This window comes from Oncorhynchus tshawytscha, linkage group LG25 (assembly GCF_018296145.1).
Source record: "Oncorhynchus tshawytscha isolate Ot180627B linkage group LG25, Otsh_v2.0, whole genome shotgun sequence".
NCBI classification, from domain to species: domain Eukaryota; kingdom Metazoa; phylum Chordata; class Actinopteri; order Salmoniformes; family Salmonidae; genus Oncorhynchus; species Oncorhynchus tshawytscha.
Genome location: NC_056453.1, coordinates 5,377,704 through 5,390,533, shown reverse-complemented (window position 1 = coordinate 5,390,533; position 12,830 = coordinate 5,377,704). Strand labels below are relative to the sequence as shown.

The window sequence follows — 12,830 nt, the reverse complement described above, 5'->3', positions numbered from 1 at the left end:
TAGGCCAAGGTATGTATAGTTTTTGTGTGCTCTAGGGCAACAGTGTCTAGATGGAATTTGTATTTGTGGTCCTGGTGACTGGACCTTTTTGGAACACCATTATTTTGGTCTTACTGAGATTTACTGTCAGGGCCCAGGTCTGACAGAATCTGTGCATAAGATCTAGGTGCTGCTGTAGGCCCTCCTTGGTTGGTGACAGAAGCACCAGATCATCAGCAAACAGCAGACATTTGACTTCGGATTCTAGTAGGGTGAGGCCGGGTGCTGCAGACTTTTCTAGTGCCCGCGCCAATTCGTTGATATATATGTTGAAGAGGGTGGGGGTTAAGCTGCATCGCTGTCTAACCCCACGACCCTGTGTGAAGAAATGTGTGTGTTTTTTGCCAATTTTAACCGCACACTTGTTGTTTGTGTACATGGATTTTATAATGTCGTATGTTTTACCCCCAACACCACTTTCCATCAGTTTGTATAGCAGACCCTCATGCCAAATTGAGTCGAAGGCTTTTTTGAAATCAACAAAGCATGAGAAGACTTTGCCTTTGTTTTGGTTTGTTTGGTTGTCAATTAGGGTGTGCAGGGTGAATACATGGTCTGTTGTACTCTACTCCTGTAATGTGCTTTCTGTCCAACCAAAATCAACTGCAAATAACAGGGTCTTTAAACTTCAAATGTCAACGTTTAACCCTGCAAATATACAGTAGATCAAATTAGCCTGTGTTTACAACCAAACTGGGATTTTTGAACACACCCTACCCACAATGTACAACACTCCTTTCATCAAAAATAATTTAAACATTGTGATTTCTGACTCATATTTGGCACATTGCACAAAAAATAACCAAAATATTTTGATGAAATCTACGGAGACTTGCACACAGTGGAGAAAAGTTCCAGAATCAGTCAGTCCAAGTGCTGTGACCTCCAAGTTGTGTGACATCACAAAAACCCTTTTGTTCTTCCATCACCTCACTCCTGAGACTAGTCGAGAGTTCAGGGTCAAAGGTCAGGGTTTCAGTAGTAGTAACGTTGCATCTCTGTCCAGTTGGTGATCCAGGGCTTTTTGCCTGCATCCTCCGTCTGGAAGACAATGTTGAACTTGTAGCGCTCTGCGTTACGGTTTTTCACTCCATAGTACTTTGGCATAATCTGGTAGTAGATGGCCCGTTTGAAGAAGCCAAGCTATTGGGAAGACAGACAACACATTAGGGAAAGCCATATTCAAATAGTGTTGATTTTAGAATTGTTGATTTTTTAAAAATGTAACAATTACAAAATCTGGAGGCTAAACTAAGGAATTAGACCAAATTAGACCATGTAGGCCAGTAGAAGAAATGCATTTTCCCATAGAGTAAAAAACAGATTGAAGAGGAGAGAGAGTAAAGACATTCATCCAGAGAGTGAGAGATGCAATAGAATAGATACTTAGTAAATGAGGTAGAAAAGACAAGGAGAAATCAGCCTCTGAGGGCAGGATCTTATTCTCAGCCTTCTGGGCCTTGGCCTGCTGGCCCTCCTGAAGAAACCACACTGGGGGACCATGCAATACATTTTACTGGAGCTAAATGGAGAAGCTAATGGCTAGCTAGCGGTAGCGAGCTAGTGCCACTGTCTTTAAAGGGGCAGCACTTATACATACTGTAGGTTATTTGATAGTGGTGTCATGCTAAAACTAGCCTGCTAGCGCAATTGAGTGTAATGGAGTATCACTGTACAGTGCAACAACATATTTGATTAAAAAAACAGTCAATATGAAAAGGCACTCACACATGGCTACATACGTAGGCTACATAGAAATGTTTTTTCCCTTGGTAGATTGGGGGAGACAGGATACTGTTGCATTGCAAGCAATATGCAAGATACAATATCATAACAGTTATACATTCAAACATGATATAGAATAAGAATACATATACAGGATGAAATGGGTTAGCTGACAACATCACCAAAACAATGTGCACGCCTTTATGGGGCAGAAGTCCACGAGCTGTTGTGATTCTGGATGGCCATATGGCTAGCAACAGTGACAAGAAACTGCCATGTTGGGAATCGTAAATGGCTAGTTTCAGGTAGTTTCATCTTGTCTTTTTCATGTCAATGCTAATATGGAAAAAATGTGCTAGCTGTGTAACTATCAACTGTAACGATATATTTGAGAGGCAACAAGTGCTCATTATGCAAATGTATTCATGTTCTCAAAAAACATTGGAGACAAAATATAATTTCCATGTTGTCAACATTCTAAGCCAACCCTGTCTGTTTTGCCCCACAGTTGCCACCCGTCGGTTTTGTTGCTAAACAACCAACCAGTCTGTCTATACAGTAGGTACTGATCAAAAAGTAGTCCTTAGGGTTCTCACTTTCCATAGTATGATACTGATGACTCCTAACAGTAGGATCCCTGCTACCGCGGCAATAATGATGATCCACAAGGGAACCTCGTAAGGTGTCTCCTCTTCAAGGACTGGGTCAATGTCCACTATGAACTGAAGGATGGAAATGAAAGGGAAGAGGATGGAGAGAGTGAAAGGGAGAGAGAGGCGAGGAGAAGAATAGCATGATCAATATCCATATAATCCATACCATTTGTCTACATATCATCATCATCATCATCAGCTACCATTATCATCAAGGCACTAACCTCTCTGGTCTCACTTTCCATCTTGATGGTGGGGTTGTCCGTCACCAGTTTCAGTTTGACCTGACCTCTAACCTTGATCCTCAAAGCATTGTTGTAGTCCTGTCAAACACACACAACACGTTATGTTCGTAATTTAGCAATTTGACTCTTTTGGTCCAAGAGTATTGCTTTAACCTCTGACCTCTCACCTCTAGCATAGTGCTGTTCCACACCCGTGACCTCACAAGGATCTTGGCAGAGGTAGACATGTTGATCAAGGGACAGGTGAATGTCACACAGTGGGCCGTCCACTTTGAACATTCCTTCACAACACAGACAAGCTAAGAATTAGGACCAGGCACTCTATCCGCTCCATAATTTTCAGACTGAAGTGAAAGCTCACCAACGTTGTGTCTATAGCCTCTAATTGACCATACATCTGTCTAGATATTATGTTATATTCAGTATCAGAATTAATAGATCATGGACTAATGGTTAATTATTCTAATCTCCTGTCCTCACCAGTAGATAGGTTTCTTTGCGACGTGTCAGCACAGTAATGGCTGCCTGCGGCTCGATGATATGAGGTTGATCATCCTCCACCCCTCGTTTGGGACGCTTGCTCCTGTTCTCGGACAACTGGGGAGAGAGAGAGAGACAGACAGGAGAGGAAGAGAGGGGGAATAAGAGAGAAAAAGTGATTAGAGGAAGAGACAAAAAGGAGAGGAGGTGGGGGGGGGACAACAACATTGCATCACATAATTACTGGTATGGAAATAAAGACAACCCCTGCATAACTTCCCAAAATATCATTGACCTTTTCAGTCTATCTTTGTGCAGACATAATTCATATTTAGCCTATTTTAGACTTGTGAGTCAGGTCCAAGTCTGGTTTCATTGGGTGTTTTGTTCCAAATAGTATTCCTTATACCAGATATTGGTGATTAACTGTGGGTGTAAACATAGATTATGTTAGATAAATCAAATAAAACCATTGCAAGAGAAGTCACCAGATGAGTTGAGGGACCTTTATTTTGAAGAGGCCTCCGCTGCTGGAACATGTGTCCCTTCCCCCGCCCCCACTGACTGCTTTGTTCTCACTCTTGGTTGTTACAAGCAGTGTGGCAGTGTGTGAGTCAGGGGGAAAAGCACTGTGTAGCACCACCATCATTACTCACTGCACTGGGGGAAGGAATTGTTGTTGGCAACAACAAAGTATGTTTAAGTAAAAGGTTTGTGAATGTGAATTAACTTTGATATGTGAATGAACGTGAGCAACTATAAGCTTTCTCCTGGCTAATAGCTAGTTAGCTTTACATGTAGATTTGTTAGTTTAGTAATTTTTTGCTGTATCAGACAGGCAGAGAAGGAGAGAGGACACAAATCAACAGGTAAGAGATTGAGAAGTGCCTCTCCAAGCCCATAGAGTTCATAGGCTGATGATCTGTCATAGTGTGAATCTGAATTATCATATATGATCTCTGATGAACTGATAGCACCTTAAGTCTAGAGGGTGTATTGCATGTGTTAACTTAATGAGGAGGAAAGTACCCCTTTCCGTGGCGCACGGGGGCGGCTGTTTTCATTCCACCACGTTCGACCCCACGTAGCATGCATGGTGATACATGAGCAGCCAGCACGCCTTTTCCACAACATGTACAGTCATTGCACTCTACGGTGCATTCGGAAAGTATTCAGACGCCTTCCCTGTTTCAACATTTTGTTACATTACGGCCTTATTCTAAAATGGATTAAATAAAATAAAAGAATCCTCCGCAATCTACACACGATACCTCATAATGACAAAGCCAAAACAGGTTTTTAGAATTTTTGTAAATAAAAAAATGAAATACCTTATTTACATAAGTATTCAGACCCTTTGCTATGGGACTTGAAACTGAGTTCAGGTGCATCCTGTTTCCATTGATCCTCAACTTGATTGGAGTCCACCTGTGGTAAATTCAATTGATTGGACATGATTTGGAAAGGCACATAACTGTCTACACAAGGTCCCACAGTTGACAGTCCATGTCAACGCAAAAGCCAAGCCAAAAGGTTGAAGGAATTGTCCGTAGAGCTCTGAGACAGGATTGTGTCGAGGCACGGATCTGGGGAAGGGTATCAAAAAATATCTGCAGCATTGAAGGTCTCCAACAGTACAGTGGCCTCCATCATTATTAAATGAAAGAAGTGGAAGATGGAAATTTATAACCACCAAGACACTTCCTAGAGCTGTCCGCCCGGCCAAACTGAGCAATCGGGGGAGAAGGGCGATGGTCACTCTGATAGAGCACCAAAGTTCCTCTGTGGAGATGGAATAACCTTCCAGAAGGACAACCATCTCTGCAGTACCACTAATCAGGCCTTTATGGTAGACTGGGAGACGGGACTGGGAGACTAGTCAGGGTCGAGGGAAAGATGTATGGAGCAAAGTACAGAGAGATTCTTGATGAAAACCTGCTCCAGAGTGCTCAGGACCTCAGACTGAGGTAAAGGTTCACCTTCCAACAGGACAGCAACCCTAAGCACACAAAAATGTCTTAAAAACCTGTTTTCGCTTTGTCATTATGGGGTATTGTGTGCAGATTGATGAGGGGAAATATTTTGATCCCTTTTAGAATAAGGCTGTAACGTAGCAAAATGTGGAAAAAGTCAAGGGGTCTGAATACTTCCCGAATGCCCTGTATGTTTGTACAATTTGGAAAGCGTCATCAAAAAGTCAGCACACTGTTCTATAACAATGATGTGTAGAAACCCTGGATTGCTGATGCTATGTATTGGCCATTGAGAGGCTTAGCTCACATAATATAACGTAAAAGTGTGCATTAAGGTGTCTGTTATAAAATAAATGTGGCAAAAAATGACTGTAGTCAATAAATGCATTTCTATATATGGGTTAGCTGGCATCTCATGAAACCGGCGTGTGCGTTTCCTTGGGGCAGAAATCAGCATGTTGTTGTGATTCTAGATGGCCAAATTGCTTGCAAAAATGACAAGAAATTGCCATTTGGGGAATCGTAAGTGTCTCGTTTCAGCTCATTTCATCTTGTTATTGATACCATGTCTTGTTTTGAGGTGTTTTGACTGATTTCATGTCAATGCTAATATGGCAAAAAAAATGCTAGCTATCTTGTCAGTTTATCCATAATTGTTGGTTCTAGTTCCCTGTTCAGCTGGAGGACGGACATAACATTGGGCAACATTCAGATAGAAATGTATTATCTATAACAAACATGCCTCTCTGATTCTAAAGAATCATGTCAGTTCAATTCATGGCATTTCTATCAACAACAAGCCCAACACAAACCCACTGAGCTATATAATCCCCGCTCTGCCCATCGCTTGTCTGTTTGGAAAGCCTCTGCGATCCCGCCCACAGCCGACCCATTCCGTGTGTCGCACGAGGGGCTTCTCTGGAGGAGAGGCAGACTTGATGATACTCATGGACAGACAGTTTGAGAGAGAGAGGCTACAAACCAACAGGTAAGATAGTGAGAAGTGCCTCTCCAAGCTCATAGTTCATAGACTGAATGATCATAAATGGTCTCGAGGGTGCGTGTGTGAACTTAATGCAGGAGAGAGTCGGCCATGATGATATTTAATTTTTGATAATTGTGGAGTGGAGATTGATTCATTTTAGTTTGACCTTTTTTTAAAACAGTTTTGAACTGTGTGTGTTGAAGCTTATTATTACAGTATAATAACTGTATTATAAATTGAAAATATGACATTATGTTTAAAACCATATATTATGCAGAGCAGCATTAGTAACAACCTGGCAGGGGCAGAGAAAGAGTACAAAATGGTTGTTTAATTGAATATATCCACATTAACAGTCAGACTGGTATTCAGTATGAATGGCCATGGCCCAAAGACTGATTAGACTGTACCAGAGTAAGTGGCCGTCTGCAAGGCCCCCTTAGCCTTGTAAATTTTCCCATTTGTATGTTAAGATTTGTCTGTGTCCTTTTCTCAAAAGTCACTAGAAATTAGCACCTGTTTCTGTGGCCTCTATAGACTCGTAACTCACCGTGAGGTTGAGCAGATTGACGATGTCCCCTGGAGGGACACAGTGTGTCTCAGTTGTTCCTTTGGTGACGATCTCAGTCAGGTAGAGAAGCCACTTCCCATTGGTCACCTCGTAGGGCCACTCAAACTCCATGGCCAGGGTCCCCAGCGCACCCAGATGCTCTCCCTCCACTGGCACCTGGTGGTAGAACGGTGGTATCACAGCCACCACAGGAAAAACACATGGCAACAGAACAGATATAGATATGACAATGTATACAGAGCTTACGGGATTCCTCATTCTGTGTGACTACAAAGCATGTCTATTCTACATAAATCATTTATATCTAAATGTTATGTAATGTGATCCAGTTAATTTGGGTCTCTTCCCCCGCAACATCACAAGAAAAAGCAGTGTAGCTAGGAAGAAACCTAGAGAGGAACCAGGCTCCGAGGGGTGGCCAGTCCTCTTCTGGAGATTAAAAGAGTACATGGCCATTTATGCCAGATCGTTCTTCAAGACGTTCAAACTTTCTTAGATGAGCAGCAGGGTCTAGTAATAACCACAGTGGTTATAGAGGGTGCAACAGTTCAACACCTCAGGAGTAAATATCAGTTGGCATTATGACACTATTACCTGTATGTACAGAACATAGTTGACAGAGCAATTAAAGTCAATGGACCTGTCAATTGTCAGACTTCACCCAACCCTTTGTCACTCTCTGGTGGATGTACCTGGGAGCGCACGCCAGAGTATCTGAGAGTGGAGGAGATGGAGATGTTGAGCATGGCTTCGTGGTCAAACTGTAGAAGACATAGAGAAGAGATGCCAATGCTTCATTTTAAGGGGTCCTTATTACATTGTAATTACATACAGTATGTAAGTACACTGTAATAAGTATGTACTAACAACATGTAGCTGGTGGTAATTGCAGTCTGTAATTACAGAGGCGTAGCAACAAATGCATGTTGCCATGCTTGTTACAAATGTTAAAGTGTCTGATAGCATCCGAAAGCACCATACTCCAGCCTGCACAAACCAACTGATAAGTGTTGAAAGCCAAACACCTCATTCACACAAATCTGAAATAAAGTGCTCTGGAGTCCGATCCCCAGGCTCCTCAAGCTTTTGTTTCAAATTCATGGAAGTCATTACACAATTAAAGACAGACAACATGAAAAACTACAAGTAATCTAGTAAAAACCATAGAAATCACAGGAGTATAACAAAGTCATTAAACAGCAAATTAAAAACCTTGACAGGTCAAGAAATCAGCCTTAAAATCATTCATCAATGATGAACTTCTTCGAGTTTAAAAGTATTTTGTAAGGCGTTCCAAGCCGATGGTGCAGAGTACATAAAAGCCCTTTTACCAAATTCAGTTTGGACATTTGGAACAGTTAGCAAGTTAGCAGGATAAAGTTCTGCGAACGAGGAGTACCCACCACATTTCTGAACAATAAAAATGCCCAAATAAAAAGGCAGTAAACCCAAAATGGCTTTGTAAATACAAGTATACCAGTGACTGAGCCTACGAGTGACTAGAGAAGGCCAGCCAACCCTGGTATATAAAGTGCAGTGGTGCGTGAGGGTTTTACAGTTTAAAGTACATCTCAATGCTCCATGGTAAAGGGGGTCAATTGATCTCAAACACTGAGTGGAAGCATTCAAATATAAAATATCCCCATAGTCTAGTAAAGGCATAAATGTAGCTGATATACAAGCCTCCTTCTGGCTTCAAAAGAAAAACAGGCCTTATTCATAAAATAAAATCCCAACTTCAGCTTAAACTTTTTTGTAAGTTGTTGAATATGCAATTTAAAAGAGAGGTCGTCATCAATTAAAATTCCAAGATATTTATATGAGGTTACAGTCTCAATCTCCTTGCCCTGACAGGTAGTAATAGGTGAAAGGTTCAGAGGTCTATTTCTTGCTTTAGAAAACACCATTAGTTTTGTCAGCATTGAGGATAAGCTTTAATTGACACAAGGTATGTTGAACAGTATAAAAAGCCATTTGCAAATCTGGAAAGCTTTTGTGAGAGATGAGGCACAACAATAAATAACAATATCATCAGCATAAAAGTGAAGTTGCGCATTTTGCATATTTTTGTCTAAATTATTTATATAAATACTGAATGAGACAAGACCAAGTACAGAGCCCTGGGGCACACCAATTACAGACAGACAATTTAACAGACATAAGCCCATCAAATTGAGTGCACTGAGTTCTATCAGACAGATAATTAGCAAACCATGCAACTGCATGAGCCGAAAGACCTACACTCGACAATCTTTACCTCAGTATAGCATCATCAACTGTATCAAAAACAATAGAGAGGTCAATAAAAAGTGAGACACAGTGCTGTTTTTTTTATCAAGGGCTTCAGTGATATCCTTTAAAACCTCCATGGCTGCTGTAATTGTGCTATGCTTCTTCCTGAAACCTGATTGGTACATTGATAAAATAGAGTTAGTATATAACAAATGATTTTAGCTGTTCTCTAAAAAGGGTTTCAAGTATTTTCCGCCAGGGGTGACAGCTTTGAGATAGGCCTATAATTGTTTAAAAGAGTTGGATCTCCCACTTTTAAAAGTGGTAGGACAAATGCTGATTTCCAGATCTTTGGAATTTCATTACATTCCAGGGTTAGATTGAACAGATATGTACATAGTTCAGCTATGAAATCAGCTCCCAGTTTTAAAAAGTAGGGATCAAGATGATCAGGACCTGCAGGCTTTCTCTGATATAAGCATTTCAGGGCTTTATTTGTAAGGGATTTCCTCCTCCTCTTCGTCTGAGGAGGAGAAGCGAGAAGGATCGGAGGACCAATGCGCAGCGTGGTAAGTGTCCATGGTTGTTTATTTAAAAACATAAACTGAACACTATGAATACAACTAACGACACCTGCCTCTGATTGAGAACCATACTAGGCCGAAACATAGAAATCCCAAAATCATGGAAATAAACAAACATAGACTGCCCACCACAACTCACGCCCTGACCATACTAAATAACGACAAAACAAAGGAAATAAAGGTCAGAACGTGACATTATTATGTACCACCTGCACTGAGAATGGCAAAAAGCTAAATGTTTGACCAGCTCTCACTGGTTCATCCACACAGGGTTTTACAGAGACAAAGGACACTGAATCAAACAGAATCAAACAGCCTACAAAGTGCTCATTGAAACAATTCAGCATTTCAGTTTTGTCATATGCAGCAACAGAGTCCTTCAATTCATTTAACATGACTGTTACCTGACATACACTACAGTTCAAAAGTTTGGGGTCACTTAGAAATATTATGTTTTTGAAAGAAAAGCACATTTTTTTGTCCATTAAAATAACATAAAATTGAGAAATACGGTGTATTAATGTTGTAAATGACTACTGTCTGTGGAAACGGCAGATTTTTTATGGAATATCTACATAGGCGAGAAACAGACGCCTCACAAGTCCTCAACTGGCAGCTTCATTAAATAGTCCCCGCAAAACACCCGTCTCAACGTCAACAGTGAAGAGGCGACTCCGGGATGCTGGCCTTCTAGCAGAGTTGCAAAGAAAACGCCATATCTCAGACTGTAAAATAAAAAGAAAAGCTTAAAATGGGCAAAAGAACACAGACACTGGACAGACGAAGACTGGAAAAAAGTGTGATGGACAGACAAATCTAAGTTTGAGGTGTTCGGATCACAAAGAAGAACATTCGCGAGACGCAGAAGAAATGAAAAGATGCTGGAGAGGTGCTTGATGCCATCTGTCAAGCATGGTGGAGGCAATGTGATGGTCTGGTGGTGCTTTGGTGGTGGTCAAGTGGGAGATTTGTACAGGGTAAAAGGGATCTTGAAGAAGGAAGGCTTTCACTCCATTTTGCAATGCCATGCCAAGTCCTGTGGACAGCGCTTAAATGGAGCAAATTTCCTCCTACAACAGGACAATGACACAAAGCTCTAAACTATGCAAGAACTATTTAGGGAAGAAGCAGTCAGCTGGTATTCTGTCTATAATGGAGTGGCCAGCACAGTCACCGGATCTCAACCCTATTGAGCTGTTGTGGGAGCAGCTTGACCGTATGGTACGTAAGAAGTGCCCATCAAGCCAATCCAATTTGTGGGAGGTGCTTCAGGCATGGGGTGAAATCTCTTCAGATAACCTCAACAAATTGACAACTAGAATGCCAAGGGTCTGCAAGGCTGTAATTGCTGCAAATGGAGTATTCTTTGACGAAAGCAACGACAGAATTATTATTTCAATTAAAAATCATTATTTATAACCATGTCAACGTCTTTACTATATTTCCTATTCATTTTGCAACTAATTTCATGTATGTTTTAAAGGAAAACAAGGACATTTCTAAGTGACCCCAAACCTTTGAACGGTATTGTATACTTAATAGCCTTTCAAAACCTTCTAGAGTCATTCAGGTTATAAATGGTAACAGACATGAAATATTCTGACTTGGCCTTCCTGAGAAGAAAATAACACTTGTTTCGTAACTGCCTAAAAATAAGACAATCAGCATCAGAACATGATTTCTTTGCTTTAGCCCAGACTAGATTACGGTCGTGAATAATACAAGACAGCTCAGATGAAAACCATGGATTAACCCACCCTTTAACCCTGAACCTGCGGAATGGGGCACGTTTGTTTACTTTTTTGAAAAAAACATCATGAAAGAATTTCCAAGCAGTTTCCACATCAAGAATAAGCTCAATCTGCTCCAGTCAAAATAAAACAAATCATGAAAGAAAGCCTGCTCATTAATAAAGTGTGGGTTTGTTTTGGTAACCTTAGAATTTCTAACAGCAACAACAGCACAATGGTCACTTAAATCATTACAAAAAACACCAACTGCAGAATATTTATGTGGAACATTTGTCAATATCAAATCAATCAGGGTAGATTTATCTGGGCATTTAAGATTTGGGCGAGTGGGTGAGTTAATAATCAACTGGGTAGGATTCATAGAATTACAAAACATTTAAAAACCATCAGACGCTGGCTTTAACCAACACCAATCAAGATCATTTCACTGTAAAGAAGTTTAGACATAAGGTGCGTCAAAGAAGAAAATGCATCATAGAGAGCAGAGGGGAGGGGGGGTCTATAAACAGCCAATCACAGTTATAGAGAGCAGAGGGGGGTCTATAAACAGCCAATCACAGTTATAGAGAGACCCTTTTAAACCTCAAGATTCAAAGCAAGAAATTCCAACTTTATAAATAGTTTCAAAATTTGCCACACTTACAAGGAATTTAGTCATTACATATATAGCCACACCCCCACCTTTCTTAACTTGATCAGTGTGATATACATTGTAACTAACCATTTTTTACAAATATCCTTATCAAGAACAGACTTGCTGAGCCAGGTTTCAGAAAACACAATTACATCAGCATCAGTTGATTTAGCCCAAATCCTAACCCCATCCATTTTTGACAACAGGCTGCGTACATTTAAATGAAAAATACCAAAACCAGATCTTGATTTAAAATCAGAGGGGGTTTGGAGACATTGCGTATCAGGGCCAGGGTTAGGTTGCACGTTACCTGATATCAACAAAAGAAGAATAACTAGGCTTCTCTGTTTAATAACCTTATACGGCTTCTCTTTTTTAAGAGACCTACTACAAGCGAATTCTACAAGTGAGTTTCCAGACACTAGAAAACAGTCATTTAAAACCATTAGACCTTGGTAGTGACACAAGTTCGTACTGTTCACATCATGCCACAAATACATTGGCACTTGGACGAGGGGACCGAGGGAAAAATTAGCGAGTTCCCGCAGACAAAATGTCCAATGGACAGGAGAGCACATTGTCACCCAGATACCCCAATCCTGGCCAACAGTTTCGACACCCCCCGCAGCTACTTGCCCAAGCCTCCCTAGCTTCTCCTTCACCCAAATCCAGATAGCAGATGTTCTGAAAGAGCTGCAAAACCTGGACCCATACTAATCAGCTGGGCTAGACAAGCTCGACCCTCTCATTCTAAAATTATCCGCTGCCATTGTTGCAACCCCTATTACCAGTCTGTTCAACTCTCTTTCGTATCGTCCGAGATCCCTAAAGATTGTAAAGCTGCCGCGGTCATCCCCCTCTTCAAAGGGTGTGACACTCTAGACCCAAACTGTTACAGACCTATATCCATCCTGCCCTGCCTTTCAAAAGTCTTCGAAAGCCATGTTAATAAACAGAT

At 41.0% G+C, this 12,830-nt stretch overlaps 1 pseudogene; it reads right to left on the bottom strand.

The window, feature by feature from the left end:
• Nucleotides 1–1,014: 1,014 nt before the first annotated feature.
• LOC112224736 lies at nt 1,015–7,417 on the bottom strand (annotated as a pseudogene).
• Between the last annotated feature and the right edge of the window lie 5,413 nt (nt 7,418–12,830).